This window comes from Pristis pectinata, chromosome 5 (genome assembly GCF_009764475.1).
Source record: "Pristis pectinata isolate sPriPec2 chromosome 5, sPriPec2.1.pri, whole genome shotgun sequence".
NCBI lineage: Eukaryota > Metazoa > Chordata > Chondrichthyes > Rhinopristiformes > Pristidae > Pristis > Pristis pectinata.
In genome coordinates, this window is record NC_067409.1 from 23,120,814 (window position 1) to 23,141,024 (window position 20,211).

Below are 20,211 nucleotides of genomic sequence, written 5' to 3' on the forward strand. Positions count from 1 at the left end.
ACTATGACCTCACGGTCTACCTTGTTGTGACCTTGCACCTTATTGCACTGCACCTTCTCTGTAGCTGTGACACTTTACTCTGTACTGTTACTGTTTTTACCTGTACTACATCAATGCACTCTGTACTAACTCAATGTAACTGCACTGTGTAATGAATTGACCTGTATGATTGGTTTGTCAGACAAGCTTTTCACTGTACCTCGGTACAAGTGACAATAATAAACCAATACCAATACCCTCCAACCACCACAATCATCATGGGTATGGAAGCATAGAGGTTGAATTACTGGACAAGCATTGGGCCATTGATTTCCCTTTTACCCAGCACAGCGCCACCTATAAATACAACAGGTGCTGAAGGTGCATATAGTAAGTGGATCTTCCATTGACACTGAGCTCGCCTATTGCTTGCCCGAGGAGTATATTCTTTCTTGCAATTTGCCCATGGGTGCTGCCTTTCACTGCCAGCGGATCAAAGAGGCCCAGCATAGGTGCAGTGCCATTTTGAGTGTAGCTGAAGTGTTTCTCCCTCTGGATTGTCTTGATTGCCAGAGATCCTGCCCCAGGTTTAGTATTTGTCAAATATGACACTGAGATTGAATGTTTGTGAAAGTATTTGGCAATCACAAGCACTCAAAAACACTTGGGCTCTCTTAAATCGGAATCAGATTCATTAGCACGGACTTACATGACATAAAATTTGTTGCTTTGCAGCAGCAGTACAGTGCAAAGACATAAGATTGCTATAAATTACAAAAATAAACAAATAGTGCCAAAATAAAAGGAATAACAAGGTAGCATTCATGGGTTCATGGACAGTTCAGAAATCTGATGACAGAGGGGAAGAAGCTGTTCCTGAATCAAGATTTATTTTATTGTCATTTCTCTGAGTATTTACAAACACAAAAAAAATGAAATAGTGTTTCTCACCAGCTCATATCAGTGCAACAAAAAGAGTGATAAATATCTAAAATAGTCTATAAAAACATCTCTAAAACAAAACTAAAAACATATCAACACCACATATTCATATCTGTTAAAGTGCGTTTATGTATTAATAAGTCCTTATTCAGCTCGAGATGAAGTTCAACGTATCAGGTAGCTAACTATCTAACTGTTTCTGTATTGACGTGAGTACGTACGTGTGTTGGAGGGAGAGCTTGTCGGTGGAAGCGGAAGGGGGCACAGTCCATTTATGATCCTAACTGCTTGTGGGAAAAAGCTGTTCAGCGTCCTACTAGATCTAGAGCAGATGCTCCTATACCTCTTCCTCAACGGCAGGAGGGAAAACAGGTCATGAGAAGGGTGATGAAAGTCCTTAATGAGGGCCGTAGCTCTGCGAACGCAGCGTTGCTGATAGATCTCCATCAAAAAGGGGAGAGGGGCGCCAACGATCCTGCCAGCTGTCTTCACCATCCTATTGAGATGCTGTTGTTTGTAGGCCTTGCATCTACCAAACCAGGAGGTGAGGCAGCAGGTCAGGATGCCTTCAACGGTGCCCATGTAAAAAGTGATGACATGTGGAATAGGGAGGCCTGCCTTTCTGAGTCTCCGGAGGGGGGTAAAGCCGCTGCTGGGCTTTTTTAACGTCGGCTGCAGTGTTAATAGTGGAGGTCAGATCATCCGCTAGGTGAACCCACAAGGAACTTAATGTTGCTGACCCTCTCCCCAGCAGCACCATCAATAGTCAGAGGTGTATGATCATGCTTGCCAGCCCTCCTGAAATCAATCACCATCTCCTTTGTTCTGTCCACATTGAGGGCAAGATTGTGGAATCTGCACCACGCTATTAGCTGCTCCACCTCCATCCTATATGCAGACTCATCATTGTCACTGACGAGACCCACCACTGTTGTGTCATCAGCGAACTTAATGATGTAGTTGGTGTTGAATCTAGCAATGCAGTCGTGTGTGAGCAGGCTAAACAGTAAAGGGCTCAGGACGCAGCCTTGAGGTGAGCCTGTGCTCTCTGAGATGGTTCCTGATGCATGACTGCCAACTCTAACTATCTGCTGCCGCTGTGTCAGGAAATTGAGGACCCAATTGCAAATGCCAGTATCCACCTCTAACAGCCTCAGCTGTTATTGTGGAGTTGCATCCTCTATGGATCGATTGACTCTATATGCAAACTGTAGGGGATCTAAGTTTGCAGGTGAACAGGTCTTAATATGCGGCATGACCAATCGCTCAAAGCATTTCATTATTATTGGTGTAAGGGCCACAGGGCGGAAGTCATTCAGGCAGGCTGGATATGACTTTTTAGGGACAGGAATAATGACGGCACTTCTGAGGCTGGTGGGCACTACTGCCTGGCTGAGTGCGGGTCTTCAGGCTGCTGTACCTCCTCGCCGATGGTAGTAACGAGAAGAGGGCATATCCTCGAAGGTGAGGGTCCTTTGTGATCGATACTACCTTCCTGAGGCACCGCCTCTTGAAGGTGTCCTTGATGGTGGGGAGGGTTATGCCCGTGATGGAGCTGGCTGAGTCTACAACCCCTTGCAGCTTCTTGCAATCCTGTGCATTGGAGCCTCCATACCAGGCAGTGATGCAACCAGTCAAGATGCTCTCCACTATACATCTGTAGAAATTTTTAAGAGCCTTTGGTGACATACCAAATCTCCTCAAACTTATAACGAAGTAGAGCCACTGGTGCTAAACAAGGTTAACATGGTTATGTTTTAACAAAATTAAAAACATGTTAACAAATGTAAAATCATTTCACCTTTTAGTATCATTTTCAGTGTTTTAATTTTTAAAACAAATAAATCAAATAAGCACAATTAAACCAAATAAGAAGGAAATGAACTTGTGCTTCCCATCGACCCAGCAGTCGTTTCCTCCCATTGTAATTGATGCGACCACTGGACTTGAGCCAGGTTAACCTGGTGCAGGCTCAGTGGGCATATTTCCTAGCCCAAGGGTTGGATACCTGAAGATGTCAGTGCTCCCTTGCTTTAGCCCAGGTGACCTGGGATCAAAGTTTATCCGGTAAAAGGATGCACTTCTGCCTACTTTCAGAGAGGCCCAATCTTTGCGTAGCAGTTAGCATAAGGCTATTACAGCACCAATGACCTGGGTTCAATTCCTGCCGCTGTCTGTAAGGAGTTTGTACGTTCTCCCTGTGTCTGTGTGGGTTTCCTCCGGGTGCTCCGGTTTCCTCCCACATTCCAAAGACGTACGGATTAGGAGTTGTGGGCATGCTATGTTGGCGCCGGAAGCTTGGCGACACTTGCGGGCTGAACCCAGAACACTCCACGCAAAAGATGTACTTCACTGTGTGTTTCGATGTACATGTGACTAATGAAGATACCTTATCTTACCTTATTTAACAAAAGCCAGCAGATCCAAACGTTTCAGTGTTTTGCTGTAATTTTTTTTTCAGGAACAGGAAAACGGTTAAGCCTATCTTCTTCAGTGTTCCCAAATTTTTTAGGGTTTTAAAGCCAATCCTTGATAATTTAAATCATTTATCCTTTATCCTTTATTTCTGCAACTCACTTTACACCTGTCACATTGATGCCATCATTGAACTTGGACCTTCCCAATAAAACCATCGTTAGGGGAGGTTACCATCGGTGTGATGTCTGAGCAACTCAGTTAGCCCAGTTGTCTTTGCTCATTATTCCCTTTCACAGGTAATTTCAATCTGCTTGAGAACAGTCAGACCATCTGGTGAGGAAGGAGGTCTAGGATCACCTATGCTGCCCAGCAACTTTGAATAACTTAAATTGCAATATCGTTGGATTCACTCACTGAGCTCAGGGAATGTGTAATGAGAACTGCCTGCTGTTAACCTTCCAAGATATTTGCCAGCTGCCTTTTCACAACATTCCACACCTACAAGGAACTTGTGCTTCACTTACTGAGAAGAATGTAGACCTTAATTCGGCTGTCCTGTTATCTTTTCTACAAGGATATGCTTTTGCAAAAGAAATCACTAACTGGCACTAAATCAAGCAGTCAGTTTTATTGTTTTTAGCCATGTTATTTTTACTAGAATCAAAGCAAAGGAACACTGACTTCCTGCAGGATTAGCTGTCTTTGTTGATTTCTAAAGATCTAGTCATGTTTTAACAGCAAGAGCCACCTCCATAATTTAGACAGCCATTCACACACCTGTCTGTTGCTGTGAGATTCAACAGGTGTGTGGCTTTTGGCACAGCCTTGAAGCTGAAAGGGACCTGTCAGCAGCACCTCAACTGTGGTATAATTGTACTTAAGCTAACATGTTGCCCACACCCAATTTGTGATGGAAAGTCAAACAAAACACTAAAAGAAAGTGGTATAATTTTAATGGATATTGCAGCCGTAACCTGTCTAGTTTTTGACCGAACTGCTCAGTGTCTGTTTCGATATAGATACACTTGAAGGTGGCTAATTATCCAAACAATGTTAAGGCAAATGTTAAGATTATTGGTGAAAAAATAACACGATTGTGCATGATGTTTCATTGTGACATGACTAATTATTGAAATGCACAGTCTTTTGAGAGTGGACAGCATTGTGTGATGTAAGAGCAGATTCTCAAAACAAGTAAAACTACAGAATCTTCACTCGTTTGGCATATCAGTTGTCCTCTGTACCTTCCGATGTATTTTGCAATCACCAGTGACCTATTTTGTATTCCTTCTCGGGACTCAAGAGTCATTGGGTTCGACAGCAATAACTACACAGCCTTAGTTATCCTCAAGGAAGTGAAGGTGAACCACCTTGAGCTGTTGTTCTCACACAATTATAGATCTTGGCCACCCAGATGGTGGATGTCACAGGTTTTGGAAATGTTGCTGACAGAAGTTCAGTGAATTACTGCAGTGTATCCTGTACACAGTGCACATTATAGGCAAGTTATACTGATGACTGAGGGGTGAACATTTAATCTCAGATATTCTTGAATTTATTGAGTGCTGTTCCAGTTACATCCATCCTGGCAAATGGAGTGTATTCCATATCCCTGACCCAAGGTGCCAGAGAGACTTTGGGGAGTTAACAGGTGAAACATTCCGCTCAGGGTATCTAGCCTCTGACTAGTTCTAATATCACCACTGACCCCTAATAACCTCTGCTTAATGGTGGCTGTCAGAATTACAATCCTGTGGAGTTCAGCTATTTTCATCCCACTAATGTCAATAAGAGATAGTTAACCTCTCATGTTGGAAATGGTAATTGTTTAGTATTTGGGGAGTGTGAATGTTACTTGCCACATCAGCCAAACCTGAATATTGCCAGATCTTGCTGGAAGTGGGCATACACAAAGATTATCAGACCTGGAAGTTTTACAGTGTGCAGTTCTCAGCTGTCCAAATATCCAACTTTGAGAGGCGAAAGGAGATGATTGATAGAGATATGGTTGGGCCTTGGATAGTGCTGCAGGAGTTGCTTATGGTCAATATCCCTGGTTTGAAATGACTGACTTCCAACAACCAGGACATCTCCGTGTTAGATATGGCTCTAGCCACTAGAAATGAGGAAGGTTTTAGGCATTCTAGGCAAAGGTATGGGTTGGGAACATTCTTATGGGATTTACAGCCTCACCCACTCAGCTGGAAGTGCAACTCTGGAAAAAATTCATAGCAAAGTTTTGAACTACATAACATAGAGACCATCATAAAAGAAAAACAAATTGGAGCTGGCCGTCTCACCCTTCAAGTCTGCTTCACCATTTGTTAAGATCATTACTGATCTTCTACCTCAGTGCAATTTTCCAGCACATTTTCCATGAATCCATCAGTGTCCAGAAATCTAATGATCTTTGCTTTGAATGAACAATGACAGAGCCCCCAAAGTCCTCTGGGGCAGACAATTCTAAAGGTTCACTACTCTGAGTGAAGAAACTTCTCCTCAGTTCTAAATGGCCTACTTCTCATTCTCAAGTTATGCCCCCGAGTCTAGGACCCCCTCCCCCCCCCCATCAGGACAAACATGCTCCCTGCATCCAGCTTATCAATTACTGTGGACCCCAGTAAAACTGGTCAATGGGCATCAAGTGGTAAACACTCCAATAGTTGGAGTGATACTGTGCACTAAGATTTTTTTTATGGTTATTGGAGGTCAATCATCCCAGCCCCAGGACATCATGACTGGAGTTCCTAAGGGAAGTGTCCGAGGCCTAAACATCTTTAACTGCTTCATCAATGACCTTCCTTCCAAAATAAGTTCACAGTGGGAAAGTTGCTGATGAGTGCACAACTTTCATTTCCATTCGTAATTCTGCAACAAATGGACCAGCTCATGCAGTAAGACCTAGGCAATGTTCAGGCATGAGCTGGGAAGTGGCAGGTTAAATTTGTGCCACAGAAGTGCCAGACAATGACCATCTCTAAAAGGACAGTGTCTAACCACCTACCCTTGACATTCAATGTCCATTATCAGGACCTCCACCACCCATACCCCCACCTTAACTCCACTGTCAACGTCCTGGGCATCCTTTGGCCTAACTCACCCAAGGTGCCTTCCTATGCTAGTCCCATTTGCCTGCATTTGGCCCATATCCCTCTAACCTTTCCTATCCAGGTACCTGTCCAAATGTTTTTTTTTACATGGAGTAATTGTACCTGCACCTACCACTTTCTCTGGCAGCTCGTTCCGTATACCCACTGTATGAAAAACTTGCCCATCAGGTCTCCTTTAAGTCATTTCCCTTTCACTTTAAACCTATGCCTCTAGCTTTAGACTCCACTACCCTGGGACAAAGACTGACTATCTACAGAGACACAAGAAATTCTGCAGATGCTGGATGTATCTGGAGCAATACACAAAAAGTGGAGGAACTCAGTAGGTCAGGCAGCATCCATGGAGGGAAATAAACAGTCGACATTTCAGACCAAGACCCTTCATCAGGACTATCTACCCTATCTCTGCCCCTCGTGATTTTATAAACCTCTATAAAGTCACTTCCCAGATTCCTTCACTCCAGGGATAACAGTCCCAGCCTATCCAAGCAATCCTTATAACTCATGCCCTATAATCCAGGCAACATTCTTGTGAATCTTTTCTGCACCCCCTCTAGTTTAGTCAATCTTTCCTGTAGTGTGGCAACTAGAACTGCTCACAATAGTCCAAGCGTGGTCTGACCAACATTTTAGCACACATGACATTACAGCTCTTTCACTCAGTGCCATGGCCAATGAAGGCAAGCATGCCATATACCTTCTTCTCCACCCTGCCTACCTGTGTCACCACCACTTTCATGGAACTATGTATTTGTACCTCTCAGTCTTTGTTCAGCAAAACTCCCCAGGGCTCTGCCATTCACTGTGCATGTCCTGTCCTGGTGTAGCTAAAGGGCACAACTCTAAAAGGGCCACATGAGCAGTGAGAGCTTGAGGTGATATATGTTAAGAATTAATTGAAAATAGCAGACTGGGTTGAGAAGATGGTTAAAAATGCAGACAGGATCTTAAGCTTTATAAATAGAGGTACAGAGTATAAGGTCATGATCAATCTTTATGAAGCACTTGGGCTTCTCACAACTTAAGTACAGAGATGTAGACTTGACTCCCCAAGGCATTGAAAGCTGCAGACCAAGTGCTAGTAAATGATATTAATGTAGATAGGTGCTTGATGGTCAGCATGGACATGGTGGGCCAGAGGACCTGTTTCTGTGCTGTGTGACTCTATCATTCTATGATTTCATACTGTGACAAAAGTAGGTCAGAAGCTGTGACGAGTGAATAACGTTCTGACACCCTGGAGCCTTTCCACGATCCACAAGGCAGAAGTCAGCAGTGTGATGGAACACTCTAAATTTGCCTGGGTGAATGCAGCTCCAACAATACTCAAGGAGGACACCATCCAGGACATAGCAGCCCACTTCAGGTACTCAACCACCCTAGACATTCATTCCCTCCCCTGCTGGGGCACTCTGGTTGCAGAGCATGCAATCTACAACAATACATTATCATTCCTTGTCATTGGGTCTAAATCCAAGAACTCCCTCCCCAAAAGCTCTACATTCATCAGAAGGGTTACAGGACTTCAAAAATGTGAATCACCATCAAATTCTCAAGGACAATAAGGAATGTGTATTAAATGTTGGCCTTGCCAGTGATATCTAGAGCCTGAAGAATGAAATAAAAACTAACAGGCAGTAAAACAAGAACAGAACTGGAAGAGCCATCTAGCTTCTAAGATGAGATAAGATAAGATATCTTTATTGGTCACATGTACATCAAAACACACAGTGAAATACATCTTTTTGCATAGTGTTCTGGGGGCAGCCCACAAGTGTTGCCACTCTTCCGGCGCCAACATAGCATGCCCACAACTTCCTAACCTGTACGTCTTTGGAATGTGGGAGGAGACCGGAGAACCTGGAGGAAACCCACGCAGACACAGGGAGAACGTACAAACTCCTTTCAGACAGTGGCCGGAATTGAACCCAGGTCACTGGCACTAATAGCATTACTCTCAAACCTATAGATTAAGATCAAGATTTGTACGTAATCAGCATGGACCCAATGGGATGCGTGGATTACAGACAGATCTTGATCTTATTCTTTCAGCAGCAGAGACTTCTGTTCCCTATAATCCCCCCAGATGTTTGGTTAATTAAGTTCCAGAGCATGGAGGGGGGTCATCCCAGTGGAATCATGCAAAGGTAGGCCTCAAACTATTTTCTTAAATTTATTTTACAAGGTGTGGGCGTCACAGGAAAGGCCAACATTTATTGCCGATCCGTAACAAAGGGTGTTGGTGAGCTGCCTGGTATGAAGGGGCTCTCACAGGGTTGTTAGGTAGGGAGTACCAGAATGTGAGCATGGATACACTTCAGTAGAGTCATTCAGGACATGTCTGGCTTGAGAGAGAGAATTTGATACTGAAAGTCCATGCTCCTGTCAAACTGTCAAAGCCTGCAATTGTTGAATCTGGATACACATGAAAGGTCCAATTTTATGGCTGTAAAAATCAGTTCTGCTTGAATTCCAGTGGGTAGAGTTTACCAATCCAGACTCAAGCGACTCTTGTGCAACTTGATGCGTTTAAAATAATTCAATGGAGATTTCAGGCAAGGGGTGAGGAAAAGTAACTTCTCATCCAGCTTTCCTTCAAGGAACTCTGAACATCAGCTGACCTGCATGATTAACCTGCCCAGGAGGTGCTAAATTTAGACTGGGACACTGTTCACAAGCTGCATTGAACTAAAGTACTGCATGTGGAGTTAAGGGTCAAGACTTTTTGCTCCAACATTGTTTGCTTGCTTGACATTGATTTTTACTGCAGTTGGCTGCGATTCATCAATTTTCTTGTCATATTTTGGTCAATTTTTACAATGATGAGCTTCCTTGAGGGAGCTCAGTGATAGTACACCTTTTTTTTTGAAGCTGGGTATTAACAAGCTTTTTTTTTGAAGGCATCAATGAACTGTGCCATTGATCTGCTTCAAACCTTAGGAGAGCCAATATGCAGGACAAGGAGTAAAGATCTGAAGGAGTTTGTGGTATTGCAAGCCTCAGACCATGGACAGAGGAGCAAATTCTTAATTTCACAATGCAGCTCCTGTTTATTTAAATTCAGAAAGCCCGATCATGATAGTGTTCTGAAACCCAGTTTGGATGAACTTAGGAAAGGGAATCATAGATATTGTTGAATTTGAATTTGTTAAAGAATGTAGCTTAGTTTGACCTTCTATTAGAATGGATTTGCTCTGTTGGGAAATTGAGTAGATCTGGTGGGCCAAAAATATTGTAAGGAGAGATTGGATAGGCTGGGACTGTTTTCCCTGCAGTGAAGGAGGCTGAGGGGTAATCATAAAGGCTTATAAAATTATGGGGAGAATAGCTGGAGTAGATAGAACATAGAGCACAGAACATAACAGCACTCTACAAGCCCTTTGGCCCAAGATGTTGTGTTGACATTTTATCCTGCTGAGATCTATCTTACCCTTCCCTCCCACATAACCCCCCCCCAATTTCTTTATCATCCATGTGCCTATCCAAGAGTCTCTTAAATGTCCCTAATGTATCTGCCTCCACCTCTGCCTAATAGCATCATAATCCCCCCTCCAATTAAATACTTTCCCATATCATCTGCTCCTATCCCTCTTAAGGATATGGTAAAGGTCAAGGAGTTATGGTCACTGTCTTCAAAGTGCTATCCCACTGAGAGATCTGAAACCTGATCAGGTTCATGCCTAGTACTAGGTCCAGAATGGTCTCTCCTCTAGTTAGCCTGTCCACATACTGTCAGGAATCCTTCCTGGACACTCCTAACAAACTCTGTCCCATCTATTTCCTTTACACTAAGGAGGTGCCAATCAATATCAGGGAATTTGAAATCACCCATGACAACAACCCTGTTATTTTTGCACTTCTCCAAGATCTGCCTCCTGATTTGCTCCTCAGTGTCTGTAGAATACTCCCAATAGTGATCACTCCCTCTGACTTCCACCGACACTGACTCAGTAGACAATCCCTCCAGGACGTCCTCCCTTTCTACAGCTGTGATACTGTCCCTAATCAGCAAAGCCACTCCCCTACCTCTTTTACCTCCCTCCCTGTTCTTTGAAACATCTAAACCCTGGAATATTCAGCTGCCATTCCTGCCCTTGTGACAGTCAAGTCTCTAATGGCCACAATATCGTAGTTCCATAGACTGACCCATGCTCCTAGTTCATCAGCCTTATTCCTGATACTTCTCACATTAAGGTAGACACACTTCAGCCCATCCTACTGACTGCAGTTTTGCCCTTTCAACTGCCTATCCTTCCTCAGTCTTTCTACAAACTGCATCTACTTGTACACTAGATGCACCAACCTCTGACCTACCACTCTGGTTCCCATCCCCCTGCCAAACTAGTTTAAACCTTCCCCAACAGTTCTAGCAAACCTGCTCGCAAAATATTGGTTCCCCTCCAGTTCAGGTGTAACCCATCCCTTTTGTACAGGTCATACCTTCCCCAGAAGAAATCCCAATGATCCATAAATCTGAAACCTTGCCCCTGCACCAACTCCTCAGACACAGTCATCTGCCAAATCAACCCATTCTTACCTTCAGTGGCACATGGCACAGGCAGCAATCCAGAGATTACTACCTTTGAGATCCTGCTTTTCAGTTTCCTACCTAGCTAGGTATCTTCCCTCTTCAGGGCCTCATCTCTTTTTCTACCTATTGCACCAGTACCAATATGTACCATGACTTCTGGCTGTTAGCCCTCCCCCTTCAGAATGCTGTGGAATCATTCTGAGGCATCCCTGACCCTGGCACCTCAGAGGTGACATACCATCCTGGAGTCTCTTTCACATCTACAGAATCTCCTAACTGGCCACCTTACTATTGAATCCCCTATCACTGCCACTCTCCTTTCCTTCCCCCTTCCTTTCTGCACCACACAACCAAGCTCAGTGCCAGAGACCTCATCACTGTGACTTTCCCCTGGTAGATTATCCCCCCCCCCCCCCAGTAGTATCCAAAGCAGTATACCTGTTATTGAGGGGAACAGCCACAAGTGTACTCTGCACTACCTGCCTATTCTCATTCCTTCTCCTGACAGTCACCCAGCTACCTGCCTCCTGCAGCTTCAGAGTGACTGCCACCCTGGAGCTCTTATCTATAAACTCCTCATTCTCCCATAGGAGCCAAAGGTCATCTGCAGCTTCAGTTCCCAAACACAGTCTGTAAGGAGCTGCAGCTGGATGCACCTCATGCAGATGTAACTATCAGGGAGACTGGATGTCTTCCAGAACTCCCACATCTCACAAGATGAACACACCGCTAGCCCTGGAGCCATTCTATCTACTCTAGCCTGGCACTAAAGGAGAAATCAAAGGAAGAAACTTATCAGAGATTTACCTTAGCCTCCACCTCCTCTCACAGAAGCCTCTTGAACTAACGCTTCAGTCACCCCCACTCTTACACTGGGCCACTCTGCTTGACCCTACATTCTTTTTATTGGCTGCTGTTAATTAGCCAATCAACTATTAACAATTTACAAATGTGCCTCTTTTCAACTCGTATGGTGAAACTCACAAGCACAAGGACAAGGACTCACTTCTTTTCAAATCTCCCGCTCCAAATCTCACTCCAACTCCCAACTCCCAACTCCCAACTCCCGTCACATTCTTTTTCCCAGGTTAGAGGTAGGAGAGTCTAAAACTAGAGGGCATAGGTTTAAGTTGAGAGGGGAAAGATTTAAAGGGGATCTGAGGGGTAAGTTTTTCATTCAGTGAGTGGTGGGTATATGGAACGAGCTTCCAGAGAAGGTGGTTGAAGCAGGTACAATTACAACATTTAAAAGACATTTGGACAAGTACATCGTTAGAAGGTTATGGGCCAAACACAGGCAAATGGGATTAGTTTAGGTGTGAATCTTGATTAGTATGGCCTTGCTGAGCAGAAATACCTGTTTCCATGTTAAGTAGCTCTATGAATCTTCTAGTATCATGCCTGCTACAATTCTAGTAAATCTCTACTGCATTGATGATATGGCCTTGACATCCTTCATTGATTGCGAGACGAAAAGTGAACAATACACTCCAGCTGTGCATTGACTGGATCTCCATTAAAATTTAGCACAACGCCCTTCTCTAAAGATTTGGTTAGTTATTACAATGATCACATGTTTTTCAGCGAGTCGTATTCCTATTTAAAGTTGAACCATTTATTTTGCGTTGTGCTGATGATTTTGGCCCCTGCTTGCCACTCAGACTTGCTGTCTGCAGTCCCCTCCACCCACACGTACCTTGGCTGGAGGCAGAGGTCAAACTGCCTGATGCTCAGAATCTGGGAGTCAGATGACAAGGCAGTGAGTAGATCTTCTACCATGTACCAATAAGACCCTACCCCTGAAAACTCTTACAGTCTTTAACAGGAGGCAAGGCTGAAGGTGGAGCTTTATCTTTTGTCAAAGCATTTTCACAATTTTCAATTTTTTCTAATATTCAACAATCTAAACACAGATGAAATAATACAAAAAAATCATTGAAACAAAGTCAAAAAGTTAATAAAAACTCAACAAAACAGAAATCAATTAAAAGACTAAACTAAAACTAAAGAAAGTATCAATTAAAAATAATTGAATCATCGTTGACTTGCTGAGTTTTTCCACCATTGTCTGCTTTTGTTTTGCAGTTTTTCTTCTCTTGGCTGAGAATTCCCATTCAAAGGAATGGGGTTTTTACCCTACAGCTGGTCTGACCAGTGTAGGATCAGAGAAGGGGATTACCCAGCACACTGCAGGGTTGATGCTGAGCTGTGCATCCACCTCAAGTTTCACATTTGGGAATCCCAGAGAGACTGGTCTCCTCCATTGGAATCCACGTGACATCCAGCAACAGATTGGAGTGACAGGTGCAATGGCATCTCTCACTCACTAAGTTCCATGCTTAGGACAGATCCACATAAATCCAGTAATTGAAAATGCAAAAAAAAACCTGCAGACACTGGGAATTAGATTAAATTAGATTTTTTTTGTCATATACACTAGGATACAATGAAATTCCTCGTTCGCATGAATCTCGCAGACTAAGCACTATATACACGGTGCAGAGGTCGCTACCGCGGAATGAACACAAGACACTAGTCGTAGAGTTTCAGAACAGAACTGGTTTATTTTCCCGCCTTGCGCGGGCCTTTTAAGAGAGCCTGTTCCCGCCCACTCAAAACGGCAATGACATATACGCCACGTCATCAAACCTTTCCCGCGTGCGAGTTCTCCCTGTCACTCAGGGAAGATGAAGGCCCACCGCCATCTTGGGCCTCGCTGCTTCAACAATGCGCGACCCGACCGCTGAGCCGGTTCGCTTGTTCGGACAGTGAGTCGCTACACAACCCTGCCCCAGAACCGGCGATACGGTCCCCAAGGTCCGTGGGCTGCGTTAGCCGCTGCTTAGGAGGTCGGCCTCTGCGTCGCGGTGCTGGAACCTTGACTGGTTGTTGTAGATCTAAATGGGCCGGTTTGAGGCGGTCTGTTGTGAAGACCTGCTCCTTGCCCCCAATGTCCAAAATAAAGGTGGACCCATTATTCCTGATGACTCGGAACAGCCCCTCATATGGTCGTGGCAACGGTGCCGGAGGTGTGCCCCTGCGAACGAAAACAAACCTACAGTCTTGTAGTTCTTTGGGCTTACAGGACGGGGTTTGACCATGCCGCGAAGTGGGAATAGGGGCCAAGTTGCCAAGCCTCTCGCGCAGTCTTTGCAGGACTGCCGTGGGTTGTTCCCCTTGGTCCCGAAGGGAGGGTATGAAATCCCCTGGGATGACCAGGGGCACTCCGTACATGAGTTCAGCTGATGAAGCGTGGAGGTCTTCTTTAGGGGCAGTGCATATGCCGAGCAGGACCCAAGGCAGTTCGTTGACCCAGTCAGGACCCTGCAGGCGGGCCATCAAGGCTGATTTCAGATGGCGGTGGAAACGTTCCACTAACCCGTTTGATTGAGGGTGGTAGGCCGTGGTAGTGTGCAGCTGCGTCCCCAGCATGTTCGCTAATGCAGACCAGAGGCTGGAGGTAAACTGGGTGCCTCTGTCTGAAGTGATGTGGGCTGGAACACCAAAACGTGAGATCCAAGTTGTGAGCAGCGCCTGGGCACAGGAATCAGTCATGATGTCAGATAGAGGGGTTGCCTCTGGCCACCTCGTGAACCGGTCCAGGATGGTAAGGAGGTACTGGGCCCTTCTTGAAACCAGCAGAGGGCCTACGAGGTTGACGTGGATGTGGGTCGAACCTTCTACGGGTAGGCTTGAACTGCTGTGGCGGGACCTTGGTGTGTCGTTGGATTTTCGACGTCTGGCAGTGCTGAAAAGTCCTGGCCCACTCCCTGACCTGTTTGCGCAGGCCATGCCAGATGGAACTTGCTGGCGACCAGCTGGACAGTTGATCTGATGGACGGGTGCGCCAACCCATGTATCGAATCGAAAACGCGTTTCCGCCAGGCTGCAGGAACTATAGGGCGGGGTTGACCTGTTGCGATGTCGCAAAGGAGGGTCTGCTGACCAGGACCAACTAAGAAATCTTGGAGCTGCAGGCCCAAGATTGCGGATTTGTAGCTGGGCAGTTCGTTGTCAGCTTGCTGTGCGTCAGACAGGGCCTTGTAGTCGATACCCAGGGACAGGCTGTGGGCGGTTGGTCTGGAAAGTGCGTCAGCAACGACATTGTCCTTCCCGGAGACATGTTGGACATCCGTTGTGAATTTGGAAATGTAGGACAAATGTCTCTGCTGATGAGCTGACCAGGGATCAGAGGCTTTGGAGAAGGTAAAGGACAAAGGCTTATGGTCAGTGAAGGCGGTGAAAGGCCTGCCTTCCAAAAAGTACCGGAAATGCCGGACCGCCAGGTACAGCGCTAGAAGTTCCCGATCAAAAGCGCTGTATTTCAGCTCGGGTGGTCTAAGGTGCCTGCTGAAAAATGCCAATGGTTGCCAACTGCCTTCGATTAGTTGTTCCAGTACCCCACCAACCGCGGTGTTGGACGCGTCCCACCGTGAGGGTGGTTGGGACGTCTGTCCTGGGGTGTACCAGCATCGTGGCGTTTGCCAGGGCGTCCTTGGCCTTAACGAAGGCAGCCACGGCCTTGTCGTTCCAGGCAATGTCCTTGCCCTTACCAGCCATCAGCGAGAACAAAGGGCGCAGGATACGGGCTGCTGCAGGGATGAACCGATGATAAAAGTTGACCATCCCCAGGAATTCCTGAAGGCCTTTGACCGTGTTGGGGCAGACAAAATGGAGGATAGCCTCCACCTTGGCAGGTAAGGGTGTTGCTCCATCGCTGGTGCCGAGGAAATCGATAGAGTCAAGCCCGAATTGGCACTTGGCCAGGTTGATCGTGAGGCCAAAATCACAGAGACAGGAATACAGTTGGCGGAGGTGGGACAGGTGTTCTTGACGGTCACGGCTGACGATTAGTATGTCATCTAAGTAAATGAACACAAAGTCCAGGTCTCGGCCTATCACGTCCATCAGCCGCTGGAACGTCTGCGCGGCGTTCTTAAGGCCGAACGGCATTCGAAGGAACTCGAAGAGGCTGAATGGGGTGATAACCGCAGTTTTGCGGACGTCATCCGGGTGGACCAGGATTTGGTGGTATCCCCAAACAAGGTCCACCTTGGAGAAGATGCGGGCCCCATGTAGGTTGGCTGCGAAGTCTTGGATGTGAGGGATGGGGTAGCGGTCTGGGGTGGTGGCGTCATTCAGCCTGCGATAGTCGCCGCAAGGCCTCCACCCGCCGGTGGCTTTGGGGACCATGTGCAGGGGGGAGGCCCAGGAGCTGTCTGACCTGCAAACAATCCCCAGCTCTTCCATGCAACGGAACTCTTCCTTTGCCAGGCGGAGCTTGTCTGGAGGTAGTCGTCGTGCTTGGGCATGAAGGGGTGGCCCTGTGGTAATGATGTGGTGTTGCACCCTGTGTTTGGGCATAGAATTCGTAAACTGAGGTGCCAAAACTGATGGGAATTCGGCTAGGAGCTTGGTGAACTCGTTGCCGGACAGGAAAATGGAGTCCAAGCGCAGGGCTGGTAGGCTGGTTTCTCCCAGGGGGGTAGGTCTGGAAGGTTCTGGAATGGACTAACCGTTTCCCCCGCAGGTCGACTAACAGGTGTGGGCCCGAAGGAAATCGGCTCCTAGGAGTGGTCGGGCGACGGTGGCAAGGGTGAAGGTCCAGGTGAAACGGCTGCCGCCGAATTGTAACTGAAGTGTACAGGTACCGAAAGTCCGTATCGTTGTGCTGTTTGCGGCATTGAGTACCGGATTTTTGTTGCCTGCGGCGAGTGTCGCGGCCAGTCGGGGGCAAAATACTGACCTCTGCTCCAGTATCGACAAGGAAACGCCGCCCGGACTGCTTGTCCCGAATGAATAGGAGGCTTTGTCGGCAGCCAGCCGCTGTAGCTGTTAGCGGTGGCTGGCGCTGGCATTTCCCTGACTTGCAGGGTGGGCTGCATCGACGGGCCTCCGCGCCCCACCTCTGATGGTAGAAACACAGCTGGTTGCCATTGTCGTCGTCTGTGTTTCTGGGGTATGGTCGCCCGGTTGCTGGGACTGGTTTAGGTGGGCATTGGGCTCGCGGCCTGGCGATTTAGCCGACGGACGAACCGCGCTCGCGCTTGGCCTTCCACAGGACATCTGCCCAGGCAGCTACCTCACACGGGTTGCTGAAATCGATGTCGGCCAACAGCAGGTGAATGTCATCGGGTAGTTGTTCGAGGAAGGCCTGTTCAAACATCAGGCAGGGCTTGTGTCCCTCGGCCAATGCCAGCATCACATTCATTAGGGCGGATGGGGATCTGCCCCCAGGCCATTGAGATGAAGCAAGCAGGTGGTGCGCTGACGCCGGGAGAGGCCAAAGTTCCGAATCAGAAGGTCTTTGAAAGCCGGGGTACTTATCCTCCTCCAGAGGAGACTGGATGAAGTCACTGACCTGGGCAGCTGTCTCCTGGTCCAGAGAGCTGACCACATGGTAGTACTTTGTGGAGTCGGAGGTGATCCGCCGAAGGTGGAATTGCGTTTCGGCCTGATGAAACCAGACGCTGGGACGAAACGTCCAAAAGGTGGGCAGCTTGAGTGCCACTGCGTTGGATGCTGCGTTGTCATCCATTGTGCAGGTCCAAAATCCGTTTGGACCGTCGGGGTCACCAATGTAGCGGTTGCTACTGTGGAATGAACACAAGACACTAGTCGCAGAGTTTCAGAACAGAACTGGTTTATTTTCCCACCTTGCGCAGGCCTTTTAAGAGAGCCTGTTCCCGCCCACTCAAAACTGCAATGACATATACTCCAAATCATCAAACCCTTCCCACGCGCGGGTTCTCCCTGTCGCTTGGGGAAGACGAAGGCCCACCGCTATCTTGGGCCTCACCGTTCAACGATGCACGACCCGACCGCCGAGCCGGTTTGCTTCCTTGGACGGTTGAGTCGCTACAACGGTAAACAGTATACATAATACATAATAAATAATGTAAACAGTCCCACCCACCCCGGACATGCTCCCTTCTCCCCTCTCCCTCAGGGAGAAGATACAAAAGCCTGAAAGCACATACCACCAAGCTCAAGGACTGCTTCTATCCTGCTGTTATAAGACTACTGAACGGTTTCCCTAGTATGATTAGATGGACTCTTGACCTCACAATCTACCTCAGTATGACCTTGCATGTTATTGTCTACTTGCACTGCACTTCCTCTGAAGCTATGACACTTCATTCTGCATTCTGTTATTGTCTTACCTTGTACTACCTCATTGCACTGTTGTAATGAAATGATCTGTATGAACAGTAAGGAAGACAAGTTTTTCACTGTACCTTGGTTCAAGTGACAATAATAAACCAATTTCAGTTCTGAAATATAGTGACAAGCATAAAATAACAGAAGGGTGCAAAGCTTGTAGTGCAGTCTGAAGTAGTGTAAAAAGAAACGCTGAAGTGACAATAACAGAATAACCGAGAGGTAGAGTTAAGAGTATGAGAACATGGCAACACCACTGGGAAGGGGGTGTGAAAGAGGTGATTGGTTCAGGAGTCTGATAGCAGAAACTATCTGAAATAGATAACTGAAACAGAAAGCACTGGAAACATTCAGCAGGTCAGGAAGTAAATGTGGAAAGAGAAATAGACCGAATGTTTCAAGTTGAAGACCTTTCATCAGAACGGGGAATGATTATTATTCTTTGCATAGTTGGTCTGCATCTCAGTAAAATGCATCAGGAGTTCTGATGAAGGGTCTTTGACCTAAAATGTTAACTTTGTTGCCTTTCCACAGATGGTGCCTTACCTACTGAGTGTTTCCAGCATTTTTGTTTAAATCCTGCGTAAGATCAAGGGTTATATGAGAATGACTGAAGGCTGGTGGTTCCCTTTGGATTTGTTGGCCATTGTCAGGATGGTCCCGACACTTGAAGACTCCTAAGTTGCACTGAACAGTAAGAAGGCTCCTCGTTTAGTCACAGATTGTGTGAAAAACTCGCCAGGCAGCTTAGAGTGAACCCCAAGAGTGAGAACACCAGAATTTTTCAATAGTGAGTACATTCTGCAGTCAGTCTGCCTCTGCACTCTTGGGCTAAGATCAACCCCATGCATTCCACTTAAGTGATTGTGGTTATATATGGGAAATGGGACAGCATGTTCAGCAATGAGAATGAAGAGCAATTAATCTATAGCTACGGCTGCTGAACTACATTGATTGAATTCAGAAAAGTAATCATGTTGATGTAAAAATGGAAAATAAACATTTTCAGAGGTCATGCATAATTTCATTTCTTTGTACGAACATTGTACGGGTTTTTTTTATTTAATATGCCCATAGAGTCATGGTCATCGAGTCATACAGCACCGAAGCAGGCCCTTCGGCCCAACTCATCCATGCCAACCAAAATGCACATCTAAGATAGTCCCATTTGCCCACATTTGGCCCATATCCCTCTAAACCTTTCCTATCAATGTACCTGTCCAAATGTTTTTTAAATGTTATTATTGTACCTGCCTCAACCACTTCCTCTGGCAGCTCATTCCATATATGCACCACCCTCTGTGTGAAAAAGTTGCCCCTCAGGTCCTTTTAAACCTTTCCCCTCTCACTTACCACCCTCAAGGAAAAGGGAATATGACTGTGTGTGCTCACCCTAACTATACCCCTCTTGATTTATACACCTTTATGTACACTTGATTCTATACACCTGTTTTATTTTGCTCAAGTCAAAGAATTTCTGTGGATGCCCAGACTGATTTATCTTAGGAACTGAATCATGTAAACCCCAAGCCAGATTAAAAAAAGGTTACGATGGTGGTTTTGGAGTCATAACGTAGACCACTTCAGATTAGAACAGGGTCACAGTGTGGAACTGAAGTCACATATACATCAGAGCTGGGTAAAATTGGGATTATAGTGGAGAACTGGAGTGCTTGTAGAACAATGTAAGTTTAAAATTGTAGCCATGGGATATGACTGGATTTGCATTCAAGTAAAACTATGTTCGACGATGTGGCCCTTTTGCTAAAGACCCGTAATAGGATAGTCCAGGGAATTATAGACCAGTGAGCCTTACGTCTGTGGTGGGCAAGCTGTTGGAAAGGATTCTTAGAGATAGGATCTATGGGCATTTAGAGAATCATGGTCCGATCAGGGACAGCCAGCATGGCTTTGTGAAGGGCAGGTCATGTCTCACAAGCCTGATAGGGTTCTTTAAGGAGGTGACCAGACAGATTGATGATGGTAGTGCATTAGATGTGGTTTACATGGATTTTAGTAAGGCATTTGACAAGGTTCCACATGGTAGGCTTCTTCAGAAGGTCAGAGGAC